Below are 24,642 nucleotides of genomic sequence, written 5' to 3' on the forward strand. Positions count from 1 at the left end.
ACCCATGTAGCTCCTGCACTTCGCTTCTAATTGGGAGCATGTGGCTCAACACGTTGAGCTACCTGAGAAGATATGAACATAGGGTAAACTTTAGGTCTTTTGAGGCAAGGATAAAATGTACAATGTCAATGCGCAGTTGCCTCTACAATTTATATTTCAAATCCGAGTTTGTCATCTGTCCACAGAATGTGATTTCGGATACACTAGCTGTCTGGTAAAAAAAAATTACTTGGTTTCAGGTATTTGACTAAGATATTTTGCTGGGAAAAAAAGGTGGAAATGGGATTTGAACCCATGTAGCTCCTGAACTTTGCTTCTAATTGGAAGCATGTGGCTCAACACGTTGAGCTACCAGAGAAGACATGAGTGTGAGGTAAACTTTAGGTCTTTTGAGGCAAGGATAAAATGTACAATGTCAATGCGCAGTTGCCTCTACAATTTATATTTCAAATCCGAGTTTGTCATCTGTCCACAGAATGTGATTTCGGATACACTAGCTGTCTGGTAAAAAAAAATTACTTGGTTTCAGGTATTTGACTAAGAGATATCTTGCTGGGAAAAAAGGTGGAAGTGGGAATTGAACCCATGTAGCTCCTGCACTTCGCTTCTAATTGGGAGCATGTGGGTCAACACGTTGAGCTACCAGAGAAGACATGAAGACAGGGTAAACTTTAGGTCTTTTGAGGCAAGGATAAAATGTACAATGTCAATGCGCAGTTGCCTCTACAATTTATATTTCAAATCCGAGTTTGTCATCTGTCCACAGAATGTGATTTCGGATACACTAGCTGTCTGGTAAAAAAAAATTACTTGGTTTCAGGTATTTGACTAAGAAATATCTTGCTGGGAAAAAAAAGTGGAAGTGGGACTTGAACCCATGTAGCTCCTGCACTTCGCTTCTAATTGGGAGCATGTGGCTCAACACGTTGAGCTACCAGAGAAGACATGAAGACAGGGTAAACTTTAGGTCTTTTGAGGCAAGGATAAAATGTACAATGTCAATGCGCAGTTGCCTCTACAATTTATATTTCAAATCCGAGTTTGTCATCTGTCCACAGAATGTGATTTCGGATACACTAGCTGTCTGGTAAAAAAAAATTACTTGGTTTCAGGTATTTGACTAAGAGATATTTTGCTGGGAAAAAAAGGTGGAAATGGGATTTGAACCCATGTAGCTCCTGAACTTTGCTTCTAATTGGAAGCATGTGGCTCAACACGTTGAGCTACCAGAGAAGACATGAGTGTGAGGTAAACTTTAGGTCTTTTGAGGCAAGGATAAAATGTACAATGTCAATGCGCAGTTGCCTCTACAATTTATATTTCAAATCCGAGTTTGTCATCTGTCCACAGAATGTGATTTCGGATACACTAGCTGTCTGGTAAAAAAAAATTACTTGGTTTCAGGTATTTGACTAAGAGATATTTTGCTGGGAAAAAAGGTGGAAGTGGGATTTGAACCCATGTAGCTCCTGCACTTCGCTTCTAATTGGGAGCATGTGGCTCAACACGTTGAGCTACCAGAGAAAACATGAAGACAGGGTAAACTTTAGGTCTTTTGAGGCAAGGATAAAATGTACAATGTCAATGCGCAGTTGCCTCTACAATTTATATTTCAAATCCGAGTTTGTCATCTGTCCACAGAATGTGATTTCGGATACACTAGCTGTCTGGTAAAAAAGAAATTACTTGGTTTCAGGTATTTGACTAAGAGATATCTTGCTGGGAAAAAAAGGTGGAAGTGGGATTTGAACCCATGTAGCTCCTGCACTTAGCTTCTAATTGGGAGCATGTGGCTCAACACGTTGAGCTACCTGAGAAGATATGAACATAGGGTAAACTTTAGGTCTTTTGAGGCAAGGATAACATGTACAATGTCAATGCGCAGTTGCCTCTACAATTTATATTTCAAATCCGAGTTTGTCATCTGTCCACAGAATGTGATTTCGGATACACTAGCTGTCTGGTAAAAAAAAATTACTTGGTTTCAGGTATTTGACTAAGAGAAATTTTGCTGGGAAAAAAAGGTGGAAATGGGATTTGAACCCATGTAGCTCCTGAACTTTGCTTCTAATTGGAAGCATGTGGCTCAACACGTTGAGCTACCAGAGAAGACATGAGTGTGAGGTAAACTTTAGGTCTTTTGAGGCAAGGATAAAATGTACAATGTCAATGCGCAGTTGCCTCTACAATTTATATTTCAAATCCGAGTTTGTCATCTGTCCACAGAATGTGATTTCGGATACACTAGCTGTCTGGTAAAAAAAATTACTTGGTTTCAGGTATTTGACTAAGAGATATCTTGCTGGGAAAAAGGTGGAAGTGGGATTTGAACCCATGTAGCTCCTGCACTTCGCTTCTAATTGGGAGCAAGTGGCTCAACACGTTGAGCTACCAGAGAAGACATGAAGATGGGGTAAACTTTAGGTCTTTTGAGGCAAGGATAAAATGTACAATGTCAATGCGCAGTTGCCTCTACAATTTATATTTCAAATCCGAGTTTGTCATCTGTCCACAGAATGTGATTTCGGATACACTAGCTGTCTGGTAAAAAAGAAATTACTTGGTTTCAGGTATTTGACTAAGAGATATCTTGCTGGGAAAAAAAGGTGGAAGTGGGATTTGAACCCATGTAGCTCCTGCACTTCGCTTCTAATTGGGAGTATGTGGCTCAACACGTTGAGCTACCTGAGAAGATATGAACATAGGGTAAACTTTAGGTCTTTTGAGGCAAGGATAAAATGTACAATGTCAATGCGCAGTTGCCTCTACAATTTATATTTCAAATCCGAGTTTGTCATCTGTCCACAGAATGTGATTTTGGATACACTAGCTGTCTGGTAAAAAAGAAATTACTTGGTTTCAGGTATTTGACTAAGAGATATCTTGCTGGGAAAAAAAGGTGGAAGTGGGATTTGAACCCATGTAGCTCCTGCACTTCGCTTCTAATTGGGAGCATGTGGCTCAACACGTTGAGCTACCAGAGAAGACATGAACATAGGGTAAACTTTAGGTCTTTTGAGGCAAGGATAAAATGTACAATGTCAATGCGCAGTTGCCTCTACAATTTATATTTCAAATCCGAGTTTGTCATCTGTCCACAGAATGTGATTTTGGATACACTAGCTGTCTGGTAAAAAAAATTTACTTGGTTTCAGGTATTTGACTAAGAGATATCTTGCTGGGAAAAAAAGGTGGAAGTGGGATTTGAACCCATGTAGCTCCTGCACTTCGCTTCTAATTGGAAGCATGTGGCTCAACACGTTGAGCTACCAGAGAAGACATGAGTGTGAGGTAAACTTTAGGTCTTTTGAGGCAAGGATAAAATGTACAATGTCAATGCGCAGTTGCCTCTACAATTTATATTTCAAATCCGAGTTTGTCATCTGTCCACAGAATGTGATTTCGGATACACTAGCTGTCTGGTAAAAAAGAAATTACTTGGTTTCAGGTATTTGACTAAGAGATATCTTGCTGGGAAAAAAAGGTGGAAGTGGGATTTGAACCCATGTAGCTCCTGCACTTAGCTTCTAATTGGGAGCATGTGGCTCAACACGTTGAGCTACCTGAGAGGATATGAACATAGGGTAAACTTTAGGTCTTTTGAGGCAAGGATAACATGTACAATGTCAATGCGCAGTTGCCTCTACAATTTATATTTCAAATCCGAGTTTGTCATCTGTCCACAGAATGTGATTTCGGATACACTAGCTGTCTGGTAAAAAAAAATTACTTGGTTTCAGGTATTTGACTAAGAGATATTTTGCTGGGAAAAAAATGTGGAAATGGGATTTGAACCCATGTAGCTCCTGAACTTTGCTTCTAATTGGAAGCATGTGGCTCAACACGTTGAGCTACCAGAGAAGACATGAGTGTGAGGTAAACTTTAGGTCTTTTGAGGCAAGGATAAAATGTACAATGTCAATGCGCAGTTGCCTCTACAATTTATATTTCAAATCCGAGTTTGTCATCTGTCCACAGAATGTGATTTCGGATACACTAGCTGTCTGGTAAAAAAAAATTACTTGGTTTCAGGTATTTGACTAAGAGATGTCTTGCTGGGAAAAAAAGGTGGAAGTGGGATTTGAACCCATGTAGCTCCTGCACTTCGCTTCTAATTGGGAGCATGTGGCTCAACACGTTGAGCTAGCAGAGAAGACATGAACATAGGGTAAACTTTAGGTCTTTTGAGGCAAGGATAAAATGTACAATGTCAATGCGCAGTTGCCTCTACAATTTATATTTCAAATCCGAGTTTGTCATCTGTCCACAGAATGTGATTTTGGATACACTAGCTGTCTGGTAAAAAAAAATTACTTGGTTTCAGGTATTTGACTAAGAGATATCTTGCTGGGAAAAAAATGTGGAAGTGGGATTTGAACCCATGTAGCTCCTGCACTTCGCTTCTGATTGGGAGCATGTGGCTCAACACGTTGAGCTACCAGAGAAGACATGAACACAGGGTAAACTTTAGGTCTTTTGAGGCAAGGATAAAATGTACAATGTCAATGCGCAGTTGCCTCTACAATTTATATTTCAAATCCGAGTTTGTCATCTGTCCACAGAATGTGATTTTGGATACACTAGCTGTCTGGTAAAAAAAAATTACTTGGTTTCAGGTATTTGACTAAGAAATATCTTGCTGGGAAAAAAAAAGTGGAAGTGGGATTTGAACCCATGTAGCTCCTGCACTTCGCTTCTAATTGGGAGCATGTGGCTCAACACGTTGAGCTACCAGAGAAGACATGAAGACAGGGTAAACTTTAGGTCTTTTGAGGCAAGGATAAAATGTACAATGTCAATGCGCAGTTGCCTCTACAATTTATATTTCAAATCCGAGTTTGTCATCTGTCCACAGAATGTGATTTCGGATACACTAGCTGTCTGGTAAAAAAGAAATTACTTGGTTTCAGGTATTTGACTAAGAGATATCTTGCTGGGAAAAAAGGTGGAAGTGGGATTTGAACCCATGTAGCTCCTGCACTTCGCTTCTAATTTGGAGCATGTGGCTCAACACGTTGAGCTACCAGAGAAGACATGAAGATGGGGTAAACTTTAGGTCTTTTGAGGCAAGGATAAAATGTACAATGTCAATGCGCAGTTGCCTCTACAATTTATATTTCAAATCCGAGTTTGTCATCTGTCCACAGAATGTGATTTCGGATACACTAGCTGTCTGGTAAAAAAGAAATTACTTGGTTTCAGGTATTTGACTAAGAGATATCTTGCTGGGAAAAAAAGGTGGAAGTGGGATTTGAACCCATGTAGCTCCTGCACTTCGCTTCTAATTGGGAGTATGTGGCTCAACACGTTGAGCTACCTGAGAAGATATGAACATAGGGTAAACTTTAGGTCTTTTGAGGCAAGGATAAAATGTACTATGTCAATGCGCAGTTGCCTCTACAATTTATATTTCAAATCCGAGTTTGTCATCTGTCCACAGAATGTGATTTTGGATACACTAGCTGTCTGGTAAAAAAAAATTACTTGGTTTCAGGTATTTGACTAAGAGATATCTTGCTGGGAAAAAAAGGTGGAAGTGGGATTTGAACCCATGTAGCTCCTGCACTTCACTTCTAATTGGGAGCATGTGGCTCAACATGTTGAGCTACCAGAGAAGACATGAGTGTGAGGTAAACTTTAGGTCTTTTGAGGCAAGGATAAAATGTACAATGTCAATGCGCAGTTGCCTCTACAATTTATATTTCAAATCCGAGTTTGTCATCTGTCCACAGAATGTGATTTTGGATACACTAGCTGTCTGGTAAAAAAAAATTACTTGGTTTCAGGTATTTGACTAAGAGATATCTTGCTGGGAAAAAAAGGTGGAAGTGGGATTTGAACCCATGTAGCCCCTGCACTTCGCTTCTAATTGGGAGCATGTGGCTCAACACGTTGAGCTACCAGAGAAGACATGAAGACAGGGTAAACTTTAGGTCTTTTGAGGCAAGGATAAAATGTACAATGTCAATGCGCAGTTGCCTCTACAATTTATATTTCAAATCCGAGTTTGTCATCTGTCCACAGAATGTGATTTCGGATACACTAGCTGTCTGGTAAAAAAGAAATTACTTGGTTTCAGGTATTTGACTAAGAGATATCTTGCTGGGAAAAAAAGGTGGAAGTGGGATTTGAACCCATGTAGCTCCTGCACTTCGCTTCTAATTGGGAGCATGTGGCTCAACACGTTGAGCTACCTGAGAAGATATGAACATAGGGTAAACTTTAGGTCTTTTGAGGCAAGGATAAAATGTACAATGTCAATGCGCAGTTGCCTCTACAATTTATATTTCAAATCCGAGTTTGTCATCTGTCCACAGAATGTGATTTCGGATACACTAGCTGTCTGGTAAAAAAAAATTACTTGGTTTCAGGTATTTGACTAAGATATTTTGCTGGGAAAAAAAGGTGGAAATGGGATTTGAACCCATGTAGCTCCTGAACTTTGCTTCTAATTGGAAGCATGTGGCTCAACACGTTGAGCTACCAGAGAAGACATGAGTGTGAGGTAAACTTTAGGTCTTTTGAGGCAAGGATAAAATGTACAATGTCAATGCGCAGTTGCCTCTACAATTTATATTTCAAATCCGAGTTTGTCATCTGTCCACAGAATGTGATTTCGGATACACTAGCTGTCTGGTAAAAAAAAATTACTTGGTTTCAGGTATTTGACTAAGAGATATCTTGCTGGGAAAAAAGGTGGAAGTGGGAATTGAACCCATGTAGCTCCTGCACTTCGCTTCTAATTGGGAGCATGTGGGTCAACACGTTGAGCTACCAGAGAAGACATGAAGACAGGGTAAACTTTAGGTCTTTTGAGGCAAGGATAAAATGTACAATGTCAATGCGCAGTTGCCTCTACAATTTATATTTCAAATCCGAGTTTGTCATCTGTCCACAGAATGTGATTTCGGATACACTAGCTGTCTGGTAAAAAAAAATTACTTGGTTTCAGGTATTTGACTAAGAAATATCTTGCTGGGAAAAAAAAGTGGAAGTGGGACTTGAACCCATGTAGCTCCTGCACTTCGCTTCTAATTGGGAGCATGTGGCTCAACACGTTGAGCTACCAGAGAAGACATGAAGACAGGGTAAACTTTAGGTCTTTTGAGGCAAGGATAAAATGTACAATGTCAATGCGCAGTTGCCTCTACAATTTATATTTCAAATCCGAGTTTGTCATCTGTCCACAGAATGTGATTTCGGATACACTAGCTGTCTGGTAAAAAAAAATTACTTGGTTTCAGGTATTTGACTAAGAGATATTTTGCTGGGAAAAAAAGGTGGAAATGGGATTTGAACCCATGTAGCTCCTGAACTTTGCTTCTAATTGGAAGCATGTGGCTCAACACGTTGAGCTACCAGAGAAGACATGAGTGTGAGGTAAACTTTAGGTCTTTTGAGGCAAGGATAAAATGTACAATGTCAATGCGCAGTTGCCTCTACAATTTATATTTCAAATCCGAGTTTGTCATCTGTCCACAGAATGTGATTTCGGATACACTAGCTGTCTGGTAAAAAAAAATTACTTGGTTTCAGGTATTTGACTAAGAGATATCTTGCTGGGAAAAAAATGTGGAAGTGGGATTTGAACCCATGTAGCTCCTGCACTTCGCTTCTAATTGGGAGCATGTGGCTCAACACGTTGAGCTACCAGAGAAGACATGAACATAGGGTAAACTTTAGGTCTTTTGAGGCAAGGATAAAATGTACAATGTCAATGCGCAGTTGCCTCTACAATTTATATTTCAAATCCGAGTTTGTCATCTGTCCACAGAATGTGATTTTGGATACACTAGCTGTCTGGTAAAAAAAAATTACTTGGTTTCAGGTATTTGACTAAGAAATATCTTGCTGGGAAAAAAAAGTGTAAGTGGGATTTGAACCCATGTAGCTCCTGCACTTCGCTTCTAATTGGGAGCATGTGGCTCAACACGTTGAGCTACCAGAGAAGACATGAAGACAGGGTAAACTTTAGGTCTTTTGAGGCAAGGATAAAATGTACAATGTCAATGCGCAGTTGCCTCTACAATTTATATTTCAAATCCGAGTTTGTCATCTGTCCACAGAATGTGATTTCGGATACACTAGCTGTCTGGTAAAAAAGAAATTACTTGGTTTCAGGTATTTGACTAAGAGATATCTTGCTGGGAAAAAAGGTGGAAGTGGGATTTGAACCCATGTAGCTCCTGCACTTCGCTTCTAATTGGGAGCATGTGGCTCAACACGTTGAGCTACCAGAGAAAACATGAAGACAGGGTAAACTTTAGGTCTTTTGAGGCAAGGATAAAATGTACAATGTCAATGCGCAGTTGCCTCTACAATTTATATTTCAAATCCGAGTTTGTCATCTGTCCACAGAATGTGATTTCGGATACACTAGCTGTCTGGTAAAAAAAAATTACTTGGTTTCAGGTATTTGACTAAGAGATATCTTGCTGGGAAAAAAGGTGGAAGTGGGAATTGAACCCATGTAGCTCCTGCACTTCGCTTCTAATTGGGAGCATGTGGGTCAACACGTTGAGCTACCAGAGAAGACATGAAGACAGGGTAAACTTTAGGTCTTTTGAGGCAAGGATAAAATGTACAATGTCAATGCGCAGTTGCCTCTACAATTTATATTTCAAATCCGAGTTTGTCATCTGTCCACAGAATGTGATTTCGGATACACTAGCTGTCTGGTAAAAAAAAATTACTTGGTTTCAGGTATTTGACTAAGAAATATCTTGCTGGGAAAAAAAAGTGGAAGTGGGACTTGAACCCATGTAGCTCCTGCACTTCGCTTCTAATTGGGAGCATGTGGCTCAACACGTTGAGCTACCAGAGAAGACATGAAGACAGGGTAAACTTTAGGTCTTTTGAGGCAAGGATAAAATGTACAATGTCAATGCGCAGTTGCCTCTACAATTTATATTTCAAATCCGAGTTTGTCATCTGTCCACAGAATGTGATTTCGGATACACTAGCTGTCTGGTAAAAAAAAATTACTTGGTTTCAGGTATTTGACTAAGAGATATTTTGCTGGGAAAAAAAGGTGGAAATGGGATTTGAACCCATGTAGCTCCTGAACTTTGCTTCTAATTGGAAGCATGTGGCTCAACACGTTGAGCTACCAGAGAAGACATGAGTGTGAGGTAAACTTTAGGTCTTTTGAGGCAAGGATAAAATGTACAATGTCAATGCGCAGTTGCCTCTACAATTTATATTTCAAATCCGAGTTTGTCATCTGTCCACAGAATGTGATTTTGGATACACTAGCTGTCTGGTAAAAAAAAATTACTTGGTTTCAGGTATTTGACTAAGAAATATCTTGCTGGGAAAAAAAAGTGTAAGTGGGATTTGAACCCATGTAGCTCCTGCACTTCGCTTCTAATTGGGAGCATGTGGCTCAACACGTTGAGCTACCAGAGAAGACATGAAGACAGCGTAAACTTTAGGTCTTTTGAGGCAAGGATAAAATGTACAATGTCAATGCGCAGTTGCCTCTACAATTTATATTTCAAATCCGAGTTTGTCATCTGTCCACAGAATGTGATTTCGGATACACTAGCTGTCTGGTAAAAAAGAAATTACTTGGTTTCAGGTATTTGACTAAGAGATATCTTGCTGGGAAAAAAGGTGGAAGTGGGATTTGAACCCATGTAGCTCCTGCACTTCGCTTCTAATTGGGAGCATGTGGCTCAACACGTTGAGCTACCAGAGAAAACATGAAGACAGGGTAAACTTTAGGTCTTTTGAGGCAAGGATAAAATGTACAATGTCAATGCGCAGTTGCCTCTACAATTTATATTTCAAATCCGAGTTTGTCATCTGTCCACAGAATGTGATTTCGGATACACTAGCTGTCTGGTAAAAAAGAAATTACTTGGTTTCAGGTATTTGACTAAGAGATATCTTGCTGGGAAAAAAAGGTGGAAGTGGGATTTGAACCCATGTAGCTCCTGCACTTAGCTTCTAATTGGGAGCATGTGGCTCAACACGTTGAGCTACCTGAGAAGATATGAACATAGGGTAAACTTTAGGTCTTTTGAGGCAAGGATAACATGTACAATGTCAATGCGCAGTTGCCTCTACAATTTATATTTCAAATCCGAGTTTGTCATCTGTCCACAGAATGTGATTTCGGATACACTAGCTGTCTGGTAAAAAAAAATTACTTGGTTTCAGGTATTTGACTAAGAGATATTTTGCTGGGAAAAAAAGGTGGAAATGGGATTTGAACCCATGTAGCTCCTGAACTTTGCTTCTAATTGGAAGCATGTGGCTCAACACGTTGAGCTACCAGAGAAGACATGAGTGTGAGGTAAACTTTAGGTCTTTTGAGGCAAGGATAAAATGTACAATGTCAATGCGCAGTTGCCTCTACAATTTATATTTCAAATCCGAGTTTGTCATCTGTCCACAGAATGTGATTTCGGATACACTAGCTGTCTGGTAAAAAAAAATTACTTGGTTTCAGGTATTTGACTAAGAGATATCTTGCTGGGAAAAAAGGTGGAAGTGGGAATTGAACCCATGTAGCTCCTGCACTTCGCTTCTAATTGGGAGCATGTGGGTCAACACGTTGAGCTACCAGAGAAGACATGAAGACAGGGTAAACTTTAGGTCTTTTGAGGCAAGGATAAAATGTACAATGTCAATGCGCAGTTGCCTCTACAATTTATATTTCAAATCCGAGTTTGTCATCTGTCCACAGAATGTGATTTCGGATACACTAGCTGTCTGGTAAAAAAAAATTACTTGGTTTCAGGTATTTGACTAAGAGATATTTTGCTGGGAAAAAAATGTGGAAATGGGATTTGAACCCATGTAGCTCCTGAACTTTGCTTCTAATTGGAAGCATGTGGCTCAACACGTTGAGCTACCAGAGAAGACATGAGTGTGAGGTAAACTTTAGGTCTTTTGAGGCAAGGATAAAATGTACAATGTCAATGCGCAGTTGCCTCTACAATTTATATTTCAAATCCGAGTTTGTCATCTGTCCACAGAATGTGATTTCGGATACACTAGCTGTCTGGTAAAAAAAAATTACTTGGTTTCAGGTATTTGACTAAGAGATGTCTTGCTGGGAAAAAAAGGTGGAAGTGGGATTTGAACCCATGTAGCTCCTGCACTTCGCTTCTAATTGGGAGCATGTGGCTCAACACGTTGAGCTAGCAGAGAAGACATGAACATAGGGTAAACTTTAGGTCTTTTGAGGCAAGGATAAAATGTACAATGTCAATGCGCAGTTGCCTCTACAATTTATATTTCAAATCCGAGTTTGTCATCTGTCCACAGAATGTGATTTTGGATACACTAGCTGTCTGGTAAAAAAAAATTACTTGGTTTCAGGTATTTGACTAAGAAATATCTTGCTGGGAAAAAAAAAGTGGAAGTGGGATTTGAACCCATGTAGCTCCTGCACTTCGCTTCTAATTGGGAGCATGTGGCTCAACACGTTGAGCTACCAGAGAAGACATGAAGACAGGGTAAACTTTAGGTCTTTTGAGGCAAGGATAAAATGTACAATGTCAATGCGCAGTTGCCTCTACAATTTATATTTCAAATCCGAGTTTGTCATCTGTCCACAGAATGTGATTTCGGATACACTAGCTGTCTGGTAAAAAAGAAATTACTTGGTTTCAGGTATTTGACTAAGAGATATCTTGCTGGGAAAAAAGGTGGAAGTGGGATTTGAACCCATGTAGCTCCTGCACTTCGCTTCTAATTTGGAGCATGTGGCTCAACATGTTGAGCTACCAGAGAAGACATGAAGATGGGGTAAACTTTAGGTCTTTTGAGGCAAGGATAAAATGTACAATGTCAATGCGCAGTTGCCTCTACAATTTATATTTCAAATCCGAGTTTGTCATCTGTCCACAGAATGTGATTTCGGATACACTAGCTGTCTGGTAAAAAAGAAATTACTTGGTTTCAGGTATTTGACTAAGAGATATCTTGCTGGGAAAAAAAGGTGGAAGTGGGATTTGAACCCATGTAGCTCCTGCACTTCGCTTCTAATTGGGAGTATGTGGCTCAACACGTTGAGCTACCTGAGAAGATATGAACATAGGGTAAACTTTAGGTCTTTTGAGGCAAGGATAAAATGTACTATGTCAATGCGCAGTTGCCTCTACAATTTATATTTCAAATCCGAGTTTGTCATCTGTCCACAGAATGTGATTTTGGATACACTAGCTGTCTGGTAAAAAAAAATTACTTGGTTTCAGGTATTTGACTAAGAGATATCTTGCTGGGAAAAAAAGGTGGAAGTGGGATTTGAACCCATGTAGCTCCTGCACTTCGCTTCTAATTGGGAGCATGTGGCTCAACATGTTGAGCTACCAGAGAAGACATGAGTGTGAGGTAAACTTTAGGTCTTTTGAGGCAAGGATAAAATGTACAATGTCAATGCGCAGTTGCCTCTACAATTTATATTTCAAATCCGAGTTTGTCATCTGTCCACAGAATGTGATTTTGGATACACTAGCTGTCTGGTAAAAAAAAATTACTTGGTTTCAGGTATTTGACTAAGAGATATCTTGCTGGGAAAAAAAGGTGGAAGTGGGATTTGAACCCATGTAGCCCCTGCACTTCGCTTCTAATTGGGAGCATGTGGCTCAACACGTTGAGCTACCAGAGAAGACATGAAGACAGGGTAAACTTTAGGTCTTTTGAGGCAAGGATAAAATGTACAATGTCAATGCGCAGTTGCCTCTACAATTTATATTTCAAATCCGAGTTTGTCATCTGTCCACAGAATGTGATTTCGGATACACTAGCTGTCTGGTAAAAAAGAAATTACTTGGTTTCAGGTATTTGACTAAGAGATATCTTGCTGGGAAAAAAAGGTGGAAGTGGGATTTGAACCCATGTAGCTCCTGCACTTCGCTTCTAATTGGGAGCATGTGGCTCAACACGTTGAGCTACCTGAGAAGATATGAACATAGGGTAAACTTTAGGTCTTTTGAGGCAAGGATAAAATGTACAATGTCAATGCGCAGTTGCCTCTACAATTTATATTTCAAATCCGAGTTTGTCATCTGTCCACAGAATGTGATTTCGGATACACTAGCTGTCTGGTAAAAAAAAATTACTTGGTTTCAGGTATTTGACTAAGATATTTTGCTGGGAAAAAAAGGTGGAAATGGGATTTGAACCCATGTAGCTCCTGAACTTTGCTTCTAATTGGAAGCATGTGGCTCAACACGTTGAGCTACCAGAGAAGACATGAGTGTGAGGTAAACTTTAGGTCTTTTGAGGCAAGGATAAAATGTACAATGTCAATGCGCAGTTGCCTCTACAATTTATATTTCAAATCCGAGTTTGTCATCTGTCCACAGAATGTGATTTCGGATACACTAGCTGTCTGGTAAAAAAAAATTACTTGGTTTCAGGTATTTGACTAAGAGATATCTTGCTGGGAAAAAAGGTGGAAGTGGGAATTGAACCCATGTAGCTCCTGCACTTCGCTTCTAATTGGGAGCATGTGGGTCAACACGTTGAGCTACCAGAGAAGACATGAAGACAGGGTAAACTTTAGGTCTTTTGAGGCAAGGATAAAATGTACAATGTCAATGCGCAGTTGCCTCTACAATTTATATTTCAAATCCGAGTTTGTCATCTGTCCACAGAATGTGATTTCGGATACACTAGCTGTCTGGTAAAAAAAATTACTTGGTTTCAGGTATTTGACTAAGAAATATCTTGCTGGGAAAAAAAAGTGGAAGTGGGATTTGAACCCATGTAGCTCCTGCACTTCGCTTCTAATTGGGAGCATGTGGCTCAACACGTTGAGCTACCAGAGAAGACATGAAGACAGGGTAAACTTTAGGTCTTTTGAGGCAAGGATAAAATGTACAATGTCAATGCGCAGTTGCCTCTACAATTTATATTTCAAATCCGAGTTTGTCATCTGTCCACAGAATGTGATTTCGGATACACTAGCTGTCTGGTAAAAAAAAATTACTTGGTTTCAGGTATTTGACTAAGAGATATTTTGCTGGGAAAAAAAGGTGGAAATGGGATTTGAACCCATGTAGCTCCTGAACTTTGCTTCTAATTGGAAGCATGTGGCTCAACACGTTGAGCTACCAGAGAAGACATGAGTGTGAGGTAAACTTTAGGTCTTTTGAGGCAAGGATAAAATGTACAATGTCAATGCGCAGTTGCCTCTACAATTTATATTTCAAATCCGAGTTTGTCATCTGTCCACAGAATGTGATTTCGGATACACTAGCTGTCTGGTAAAAAAAAATTACTTGGTTTCAGGTATTTGACTAAGAGATATCTTGCTGGGAAAAAAATGTGGAAGTGGGATTTGAACCCATGTAGCTCCTGCACTTCGCTTCTAATTGGGAGCATGTGGCTCAACACGTTGAGCTACCAGAGAAGACATGAACATAGGGTAAACTTTAGGTCTTTTGAGGCAAGGATAAAATGTACAATGTCAATGCGCAGTTGCCTCTACAATTTATATTTCAAATCCGAGTTTGTCATCTGTCCACAGAATGTGATTTTGGATACACTAGCTGTCTGGTAAAAAAAAATTACTTGGTTTCACGTATTTGACTAAGAAATATCTTGCTGGGAAAAAAAAGTGTAAGTGGGATTTGAACCCATGTAGCTCCTGCACTTCGCTTCTAATTGGGAGCATGTGGCTCAACACATTGAGCTACCAGAGAAGACATGAAGACAGGGTAAACTTTAGGTCTTTTGAGGCAAGGATAAAATGTACAATGTCAATGCGCAGTTGCCTCTACAATTTATATTTCAAATCCGAGTTTGTCATCTGTCCACAGAATGTGATTTCGGATACACTAGCTGTCTGGTAAAAAAGAAATTACTTGGTTTCAGGTATTTGACTAAGAGATATCTTGCTGGGAAAAAAGGTGGAAGTGGGATTTGAACCCATGTAGCTCCTGCACTTCGCTTCTAATTGGGAGCATGTGGCTCAACACGTTGAGCTACCAGAGAAAACATGAAGACAGGGTAAACTTTAGGTCTTTTGAGGCAAGGATAAAATGTACAATGTCAATGCGCAGTTGCCTCTACAATTTATATTTCAAATCCGAGTTTGTCATCTGTCCACAGAATGTGATTTCGGATACACTAGCTGTCTGGTAAAAAAGAAATTACTTGGTTTCAGGTATTTGACTAAGAGATATCTTGCTGGGAAAAAAAGGTGGAAGTGGGATTTGAACCCATGTAGCTCCTGCACTTAGCTTCTAATTGGGAGCATGTGGCTCAACACGTTGAGCTACCTGAGAAGATATGAACATAGGGTAAACTTTAGGTCTTTTGAGGCAAGGATAACATGTACAATGTCAATGCGCAGTTGCCTCTACAATTTATATTTCAAATCCGAGTTTGTCATCTGTCCACAGAATGTGATTTCGGATACACTAGCTGTCTGGTAAAAAAAAATTACTTGGTTTCAGGTATTTGACTAAGAGATATTTTGCTGGGAAAAAAAGGTGGAAATGGGATTTGAACCCATGTAGCTCCTGAACTTTGCTTCTAATTGGAAGCATGTGGCTCAACACGTTGAGCTACCAGAGAAGACATGAGTGTGAGGTAAACTTTAGGTCTTTTGAGGCAAGGATAAAATGTACAATGTCAATGCGCAGTTGCCTCTACAATTTATATTTCAAATCCGAGTTTGTCATCTGTCCACAGAATGTGATTTCGGATACACTAGCTGTCTGGTAAAAAAAAATTACTTGGTTTCAGGTATTTGACTAAGAGATATCTTGCTGGGAAAAAAGGTGGAAGTGGGAATTGAACCCATGTAGCTCCTGCACTTCGCTTCTAATTGGGAGCATGTGGGTCAACACGTTGAGCTACCAGAGAAGACATGAAGACAGGGTAAACTTTAGGTCTTTTGAGGCAAGGATAAAATGTACAATGTCAATGCGCAGTTGCCTCTACAATTTATATTTCAAATCCGAGTTTGTCATCTGTCCACAGAATGTGATTTCGGATACACTAGCTGTCTGGTAAAAAAAAATTACTTGGTTTCAGGTATTTGACTAAGAAATATCTTGCTGGGAAAAAAAAGTGGAAGTGGGATTTGAACCCATGTAGCTCCTGCACTTCGCTTCTAATTGGGAGCATGTGGCTCAACACGTTGAGCTACCAGAGAAGACATGAAGACAGGGTAAACTTTAGGTCTTTTGAGGCAAGGATAAAATGTACAATGTCAATGCGCAGTTGCCTCTACAATTTATATTTCAAATCCGAGTTTGTCATCTGTCCACAGAATGTGATTTCGGATACACTAGCTGTCTGGTAAAAAAAAATTACTTGGTTTCAGGTATTTGACTAAGAGATATTTTGCTGGGAAAAAAAGGTGGAAATGGGATTTGAACCCATGTAGCTCCTGAACTTTGCTTCTAATTGGAAGCATGTGGCTCAACACGTTGAGCTACCAGAGAAGACATGAGTGTGAGGTAAACTTTAGGTCTTTTGAGGCAAGGATAAAATGTACAATGTCAATGCGCAGTTGCCTCTACAATTTATATTTCAAATCCGAGTTTGTCATCTGTCCACAGAATGTGATTTCGGATACACTAGCTGTCTGGTAAAAAAAAATTACTTGGTTTCAGGTATTTGACTAAGAGATATCTTGCTGGGAAAAAAATGTGGAAGTGGGATTTGAACCCATGTAGCTCCTGCACTTCGCTTCTAATTGGGAGCATGTGGCTCAACACGTTGAGCTACCAGAGAAGACATGAACATAGGGTAAACTTTAGGTCTTTTGAGGCAAGGATAAAATGTACAATGTCAATGCGCAGTTGCCTCTACAATTTATATTTCAAATCCGAGTTTGTCATCTGTCCACAGAATGTGATTTTGGATACACTAGCTGTCTGGTAAAAAAAAATTACTTGGTTTCAGGTATTTGACTAAGAAATATCTTGCTGGGAAAAAAAAGTGTAAGTGGGATTTGAACCCATGTAGCTCCTGCACTTCGCTTCTAATTGGGAGCATGTGGCTCAACACGTTGAGCTACCAGAGAAGACATGAAGACAGGGTAAACTTTAGGTCTTTTGAGGCAAGGATAAAATGTACAATGTCAATGCGCAGTTGCCTCTACAATTTATATTTCAAATCCGAGTTTGTCATCTGTCCACAGAATGTGATTTCGGATACACTAGCTGTCTGGTAAAAAAGAAATTACTTGGTTTCAGGTATTTGACTAAGAGATATCTTGCTGGGAAAAAAGGTGGAAGTGGGATTTGAACCCATGTAGCTCCTGCACTTCGCTTCTAATTGGGAGCATGTGGCTCAACACGTTGAGCTACCAGAGAAAACATGAAGACAGGGTAAACTTTAGGTCTTTTGAGGCAAGGATAAAATGTACAATGTCAATGCGCAGTTGCCTCTACAATTTATATTTCAAATCCGAGTTTGTCATCTGTCCACAGAATGTGATTTCGGATACACTAGCTGTCTGGTAAAAAAGAAATTACTTGGTTTCAGGTATTTGACTAAGAGATATCTTGCTGGGAAAAAAAGGTGGAAGTGGGATTTGAACCCATGTAGCTCCTGCACTTAGCTTCTAATTGGGAGCATGTGGCTCAACACGTTGAGCTACCTGAGAAGATATGAACATAGGGTAAACTTTAGGTCTTTTGAGGCAAGGATAACATGTACAATGTCAATGCGCAGTTGCCTCTACAATTTATATTTCAAATCCGAGTTTGTCATCTGTCCACAGAATGTGATTTCGGATACACTAGCTGTCTGGTAAAAAAAAATTACTTGGTTTCAGGTATTTGACTAAGAGATATTTTGCTGGGAAAAAAAGGTGGAAATGGGATTTGAACCCATGTAGCTCCTGAACTTTGCTTCTAATTGGAAGCATGTGGCTCAACACGTTGAGCTACCAGAGAAGACATGAGTGTGAGGTAAACTTTAGGTCTTTTGAGGCAAGGATAAAATGTACAATGTCAATGCGCAGTTGCCTCTACAATTTATATTTCAAATCCGAGTTTGTCATCTGTCCACAGAATGTGATTTCGGATACACTAGCTGTCTGGTAAAAAAAAATTACTTGGTTTCAGGTATTTGACTAAGAGATGTCTTGCTGGGAAAAAAAGGTGGAAGTGGGATTTGAACCCATGTAGCTCCTGCACTTCGCTTCTAATTGGGAGCATGTGGCTCAACACGTTGAGCTAGCAGAGAAGACATGAACATAGGGTAAACTTTAGGTCTTTTGAGGCAAGGATAAAATGTACAATGTCAATGCGCAGTTGCCTCTACAATTTATATTTCAAATCCGAGTTTGTCATCTGTCCACAGAATGTGATTTTGGATACACTAGCTGTCTGGTAAAAAAAAATTACTTGGTTTCAGGTATTTGACTAAGAGATATCTTGCTGGGAAAAAAATGTCGAAGTGGGATTTGAACCCATGTAGCTCCTGCACTTCGCTTCTAATTGGGAGCATGTGGCTCAACACGTTGAGCTACCAGAGAAGACATGAACATAGGGTAAACTTTAGGTCTTTTGAGGCAAGGATAAAATGTACAATGTCAATGCGCAGTTGCCTCTACAATTTATATTTCAAATCCGAGTTTGTCATCTGTCCACAGAATGTGATTTTGGATACACTAGCTGTCTGGTAAAAAAAAATTACTTGGTTTCAGGTATTTGACTAAGAAATATCTTGCTGGGAAAAAAAAGTGGAAGTGGGATTTGAACCCATGTAGCTCCTGCACTTCGCTTCTAATTGGGAGCATGTGGCTCAACACGTTGAGCTACCAGAGAAGACATGAAGACAGGGTAAACTTTAGGTCTTTTGAGGCAAGGATAAAATGTACAATGTCAATGCGCAGTTGCCTCTACAATTTATATTTCAAATCCGAGTTTGTCATCTGTCCACAGAATGTGATTTCGGATACACTAGCTGTCTGGTAAAAAAGAAATTACTTGGTTTCAGGTATTTGACTAAGAGATATTTTGCTGGGAAAAAAAGGTGGAAGTGGGATTTGAACCCATGTAGCTCCTGAACTTTGCTTCTAATTGGAAGCATGTGGCTCAACACGTTGAGCTACCAGAGAAGACATGAGTGTGAGGTAAACTTTAGGTCTTTTGAGGCAAGGATAAAATGTACAATGTCAATGCGCAGTTGCCTCTACAATTTATATTTCAAATCCGAGTTTGTCATCTGTCCACAGAATGTGATTTCGGATACACTAGCTGTCTGGTAAAAAAAATTACTTGGTTTCAGGTATTTGACTAAGAGACATCTTGCTGGGAAAAAAAGGTGGAAGTGGGATTTGAACCCATGTAGCTCCTGCACTTCGCTTCTAATTGGGAGCATGTGGGTCAACACGTTGAGCTACCTGAGAAGATATGAACATAGGGTAAACTTTAGGTCTTTTGAGGCAAGGATAAAATGTACAATGTCAATGCGCAGTTGCCTCTACAATTTATATTTCAAATCCGAGTTTGTCATCTGTCCACAGAATGTGATTTCGGATACACTAGCTGTCTGGTAAAAAAAAATTACTTGGTTTCAGGTATTTGACTAAGAGATATTTTGCTGGGAAAAAAAGGTGGAAGTGGGATTTGAACCCATGTAGCTCCTGAACTTTGCTTCTAATTGGAAGCATGTGGCTCAACACATTGAGCTACCAGAGAAGACATGAGTGTGAGGTAAACTTTAGGTCTTTTGAGGCAAGGATAAAATGTACAATGTCAATGCGCAGTTGCCTCTACAATTTATATTTCAAATCCGAGTTTGTCATCTGTCCACAGAATGTGATTTCGGATACACTAGCTGTCTGGTAAAAAAAAATTACTTGGTTTCAGGTATTTGACTAAGAGATATCTTGCTGGGAAAAAAGGTGGAAGTGGGATTTGAATCCATGTAGCTCCTGCACTTCGCTTCTAATTGGGAGCATGTGGCTCAACACGTTGAGCTACCTGAGAAGATATGAACATAGGGTAAACTTTAGGTCTTTTGAGGCAAGGATAAAATGTACAATGTCAATGCGCAGTTGCCTCTACAATTTATATTTCAAATCCGAGTTTGTCATCTGTCCACAGAATGTGATTTTGGATACACTAGCTGTCTGGTAAAAAAAAATTACTTGGTTTCAGGTATTTGACTAAGAGATATCTTGCTGGGAAAAAAAGGTGGAAGTGGGATTTGAACCCATGTAGCTCCTGCACTTCCCTTCTAATTGGGAGCATGTGGCTCAACACGTTGAGCTACCAGAGAAGACATGAAGACAGGGTAAACTTTAGGTCTTTTGAGGCAAGGATAAAATGTACAATGTCAATGCGCAGTTGCCTCTACAATTTATATTTCAAATCCGAGTTTGTCATCTGTCCACAGAATGTGATTTCGGATACACTAGCTGTCTGGTAAAAAAGAAATTACTTGGTTTCAGGTATTTGACTAAGAGATATCTTGCTGGGAAAAAAAGGTGGAAGTGGGATTTGAACCCATGTAGCTCCTGCACTTAGCTTCTAATTGGGAGCATGTGGCTCAACACGTTGAGCTACCTGAGAAGATATGAACATAGGGTAAACTTTAGGTCTTTTGAGGCAAGGATAACATGTACAATGTCAATGCGCAGTTGCCTCTACAATTTATATTTCAAATCCGAGTTTGTCATCTGTCCACAGAATGTGATTTCGGATACACTAGCTGTCTGGTAAAAAAAAATTACTTGGTTTCAGGTATTTGACTAAGAGATATTTTGCTGGGAAAAAAAGGTGGAAATGGGATTTGAACCCATGTAGCTCCTGAACTTTGCTTCTAATTTGAAGCATGTGGCTCAACACGTTGAGCTACCAGAGAAGACATGAGTGTGAGGTAAACTTTAGGTCTTTTGAGGCAAGGATAAAATGTACAATGTCAATGCGCAGTTGCCTCTACAATTTATATTTCAAATCCGAGTTTGTCATCTGTCCACAGAATGTGATTTCGGATACACTAGCTGTCTGGTAAAAAAAAATTACTTGGTTTCAGGTATTTGACTAAGAGATGTCTTGCTGGGAAAAAAAGGTGGAAGTGGGATTTGAACCCATGTAGCTCCTGCACTTCGCTTCTAATTGGGAGCATGTGGCTCAACACGTTGAGCTAGCAGAGAAGACATGAACATAGGGTAAACTTTAGGTCTTTTGAGGCAAGGATAAAATGTACAATGTCAATGCGCAGTTGCCTCTACAATTTATATTTCAAATCCGAGTTTGTCATCTGTCCACAGAATGTGATTTTGGATACACTAGCTGTCTGGTAAAAAAAAATTACTTGGTTTCAGGTATTTGACTAAGAGATATCTTGCTGGGAAAAAAAGGTGGAAGTGGGATTTGAACCCATGTAGCTCCTGCACTTCCCTTCTAATTGGGAGCATGTGGCTCAACACGTTGAGCTACCAGAGAAGACATGAAGACAGGGTAAACTTTAGGTCTTTTGAGGCAAGGATAAAATGTACAATGTCAATGCGCAGTTGCCTCTACAATTTATATTTCAAATCCGAGTTTGTCATCTGTCCACAGAATGTGATTTCGGATACACTAGCTGTCTGGTAAAAAAGAAATTACTTGGTTTCAGGTATTTGACTAAGAGATATCTTGCTGGGAAAAAAAGGTGGAAGTGGGATTTGAACCCATGTAGCTCCTGCACTTAGCTTCTAATTGGGAGCATGTGGCTCAACACGTTGAGCTACCTGAGAAGATATGAACATAGGGTAAACTTTAGGTCTTTTGAGGCAAGGATAACATGTACAATGTCAATGCGCAGTTGCCTCTACAATTTATATTTCAAATCCGAGTTTGTCATCTGTCCACAGAATGTGATTTCGGATACACTAGCTGTCTGGTAAAAAAAAATTACTTGGTTTCAGGTATTTGACTAAGAGATATTTTGCTGGGAAAAAAAGGTGGAAATGGGATTTGAACCCATGTAGCTCCTGAACTTTGCTTCTAATTTGAAGCATGTGGCTCAACACGTTGAGCTACCAGAGAAGACATGAGTGTGAGGTAAACTTTAGGTCTTTTGAGGCAAGGATAAAATGTACAATGTCAATGCGCAGTTGCCTCTACAATTTATATTTCAAATCCGAGTTTGTCATCTGTCCACAGAATGTGATTTCGGATACACTAGCTGTCTGGTAAAAAAAAATTACTTGGTTTCAGGTATTTGACTAAGAGATGTCTTGCTGGGAAAAAAAGGTGGAAGTGGGATTTGAACCCATGTAGCTCCTGCACTTCGCTTCTAATTGGGAGCATGTGGCTCAACACGTTGAGCTAGCAGAGAAGACATGAACATAGGGTAAACTTTAGGTCTTTTGAGGCAAGGATAAAATGTACAATGTCAATGCGCAGTTGCCTCTACAATTTATATTTCAAATCCGAGTTTGTCATCTGTCCACAGAATGTGATTTTGGATACACTAGCTGTCTGGTAAAAAAAAATTACTTGGTTTCAGGTATTTGACTAAGAGATATCTTGCTGGGAAAAAAATGTGGAAGTGGGATTTGAACCCATGTAGCTCCTGCACTTCGCTTCTAATTGGGAGCATGTGGCTCAACACGTTGAGCTACCAGAGAAGACATGAACATAGGGTAAACTTTAGGTCTTTTGAGGCAAGGATAAAATGTACAATGTCAATGCGCAGTTGCCTCTACAATTTATATTTCAAATCCGAGTTTGTCATCTGTCCACAGAATGTGATTTTGGATACACTAGCTGTCTGGTAAAAAAAAATTACTTGGTTTCAGGTATTTGACTAAGAAATATCTTGCTGGGAAAAAAAAGTGGAAGTGGGATTTGAACCCATGTAGCTCCTGCACTTCGCTTCTAATTGGGAGCATGTGGCTCAACACGTTGAGCTACCAGAGAAGACATGAAGACAGGGTAAACTTTAGGTCTTTTGAGGCAAGGATAAAATGTACAATGTCAATGCGCAGTTGCCTCTACAATTTATATTTCAAATCCGAGTTTGTCATCTGTCCACAGAATGTGATTTCGGATACACTAGCTGTCTGGTAAAAAAGAAATTACTTGGTTTCAGGTATTTGACTAAGAGATATCTTGCTGGGAAAAAAGGTGGAAGTGGGATTTGAACCCATGTAGCTCCTGCACTTCGCTTCTAATTGGGAGCATGTGGCTCAACACGTTGAGCTACCTGAGAAGATATGAACATAGGGTAAACTTTAGGTCTTTTGAGGCAAGGATAAAATGTACAATGTCAATGCGCAGTTGCCTCTACAATTTATATTTCAAATCCGAGTTTGTCATCCGTCCACAGAATGTGATTTCGGATACACTAGCTGTCTGGTAAAAAAAAATTACTTGGTTTCAGGTATTTGACTAAGAGATATTTTGCTGGGAAAAAAAGGTGGAAGTGGGATTTGAACCCATGTAGCTCCTGAACTTTGCTTCTAATTGGAAGCATGTGGCTCAACACGTTGAGCTACCAGAGAAGACATGAGTGTAAGGTAAACTTTAGGTCTTTTGAGGCAAGGATAAAATGTACAATGTCAATGCGCAGTTGCCTCTACAATTTATATTTCAAATCCGAGTTTGTCATCTGTCCACAGAATGTGATTTCGGATACACTAGCTGTCTGGTAAAAAAAAATTACTTGGTTTCAGGTATTTGACTAAGAGATATCTTGCTGGGAAAAAAAGGTGGAAGTGGGATTTGAACCCATGTAGCTCCTGCACTTCGCTTCTAATTGGGAGCATGTGGCTCAACATGTGGAGCTACCAGAGAAGACAAGAGCATAGGGTAAACTTTAGGTCTTTTGAGGCAAGGATAAAATGTACAATGTCAATGCGCAGTTGCCTCTACAATTTATATTTCAAATCCGAGTTTGTCATCTGTCCACAGAATGTGATTTTGGATACACTAGCTGTCTGGTAAAAAAAAATTACTTGGTTTCAGGTATTTGACTAAGAGATATCTTGCTGGGAAAAAAAGGTGGAAGTGGGATTTGAACCCATGTAGCTCCTGCACTTCGCTTCTAATTGGGAGCATGTGGCTCAACACGTTGAGCTACCTGAGAAGATATGAACATAGGGTAAACTTTAGGTCTTTTGAGGCAAGGATAAAATGTACAATGTCAATGCGCAGTTGCCTCTACAATTTATATTTCAAATCCGAGTTTGTCATCTGTCCACAGAATGTGATTTCGGATACACTAGCTGTCTGGTAAAAAAAAATTACTTGGTTTCAGGTATTTGACTAAGAGATATTTTGCTGGGAAAAAAAGGTGGAAGTGGGATTTGAACCCATGTAGCTCCTGAACTTTGCTTCTAATTGGAAGCATGTGGCTCAACACATTGAGCTACCAGAGAAGACATGAGTGTGAGGTAAACTTTAGGTCTTTTGAGGCAAGGATAAAATGTACAATGTCAATGCGCAGTTGCCTCTACAATTTATATTTCAAATCCGAGTTTGTCATCTGTCCACAGAATGTGATTTCGGATACACTAGCTGTCTGGTAAAAAAAAATTACTTGGTTTCAGGTATTTGACTAAGAGATATCTTGCTGGGAAAAAAAGGTGGAAGTGGGATTTGAACCCATGTAGCTCCTGCACTTCGCTTCTAATTGGGAGCATGTGGCTCAACACGTTGAGCTACCTGAGAAGATATGAACATAGGGTAAACTTTAGGTCTTTTGAGGCAAGGATAAAAT

Source organism: Brachyhypopomus gauderio, unplaced genomic scaffold, assembly GCF_052324685.1.
Source record: "Brachyhypopomus gauderio isolate BG-103 unplaced genomic scaffold, BGAUD_0.2 sc172, whole genome shotgun sequence".
NCBI classification, from domain to species: Eukaryota; Metazoa; Chordata; class Actinopteri; order Gymnotiformes; family Hypopomidae; genus Brachyhypopomus; species Brachyhypopomus gauderio.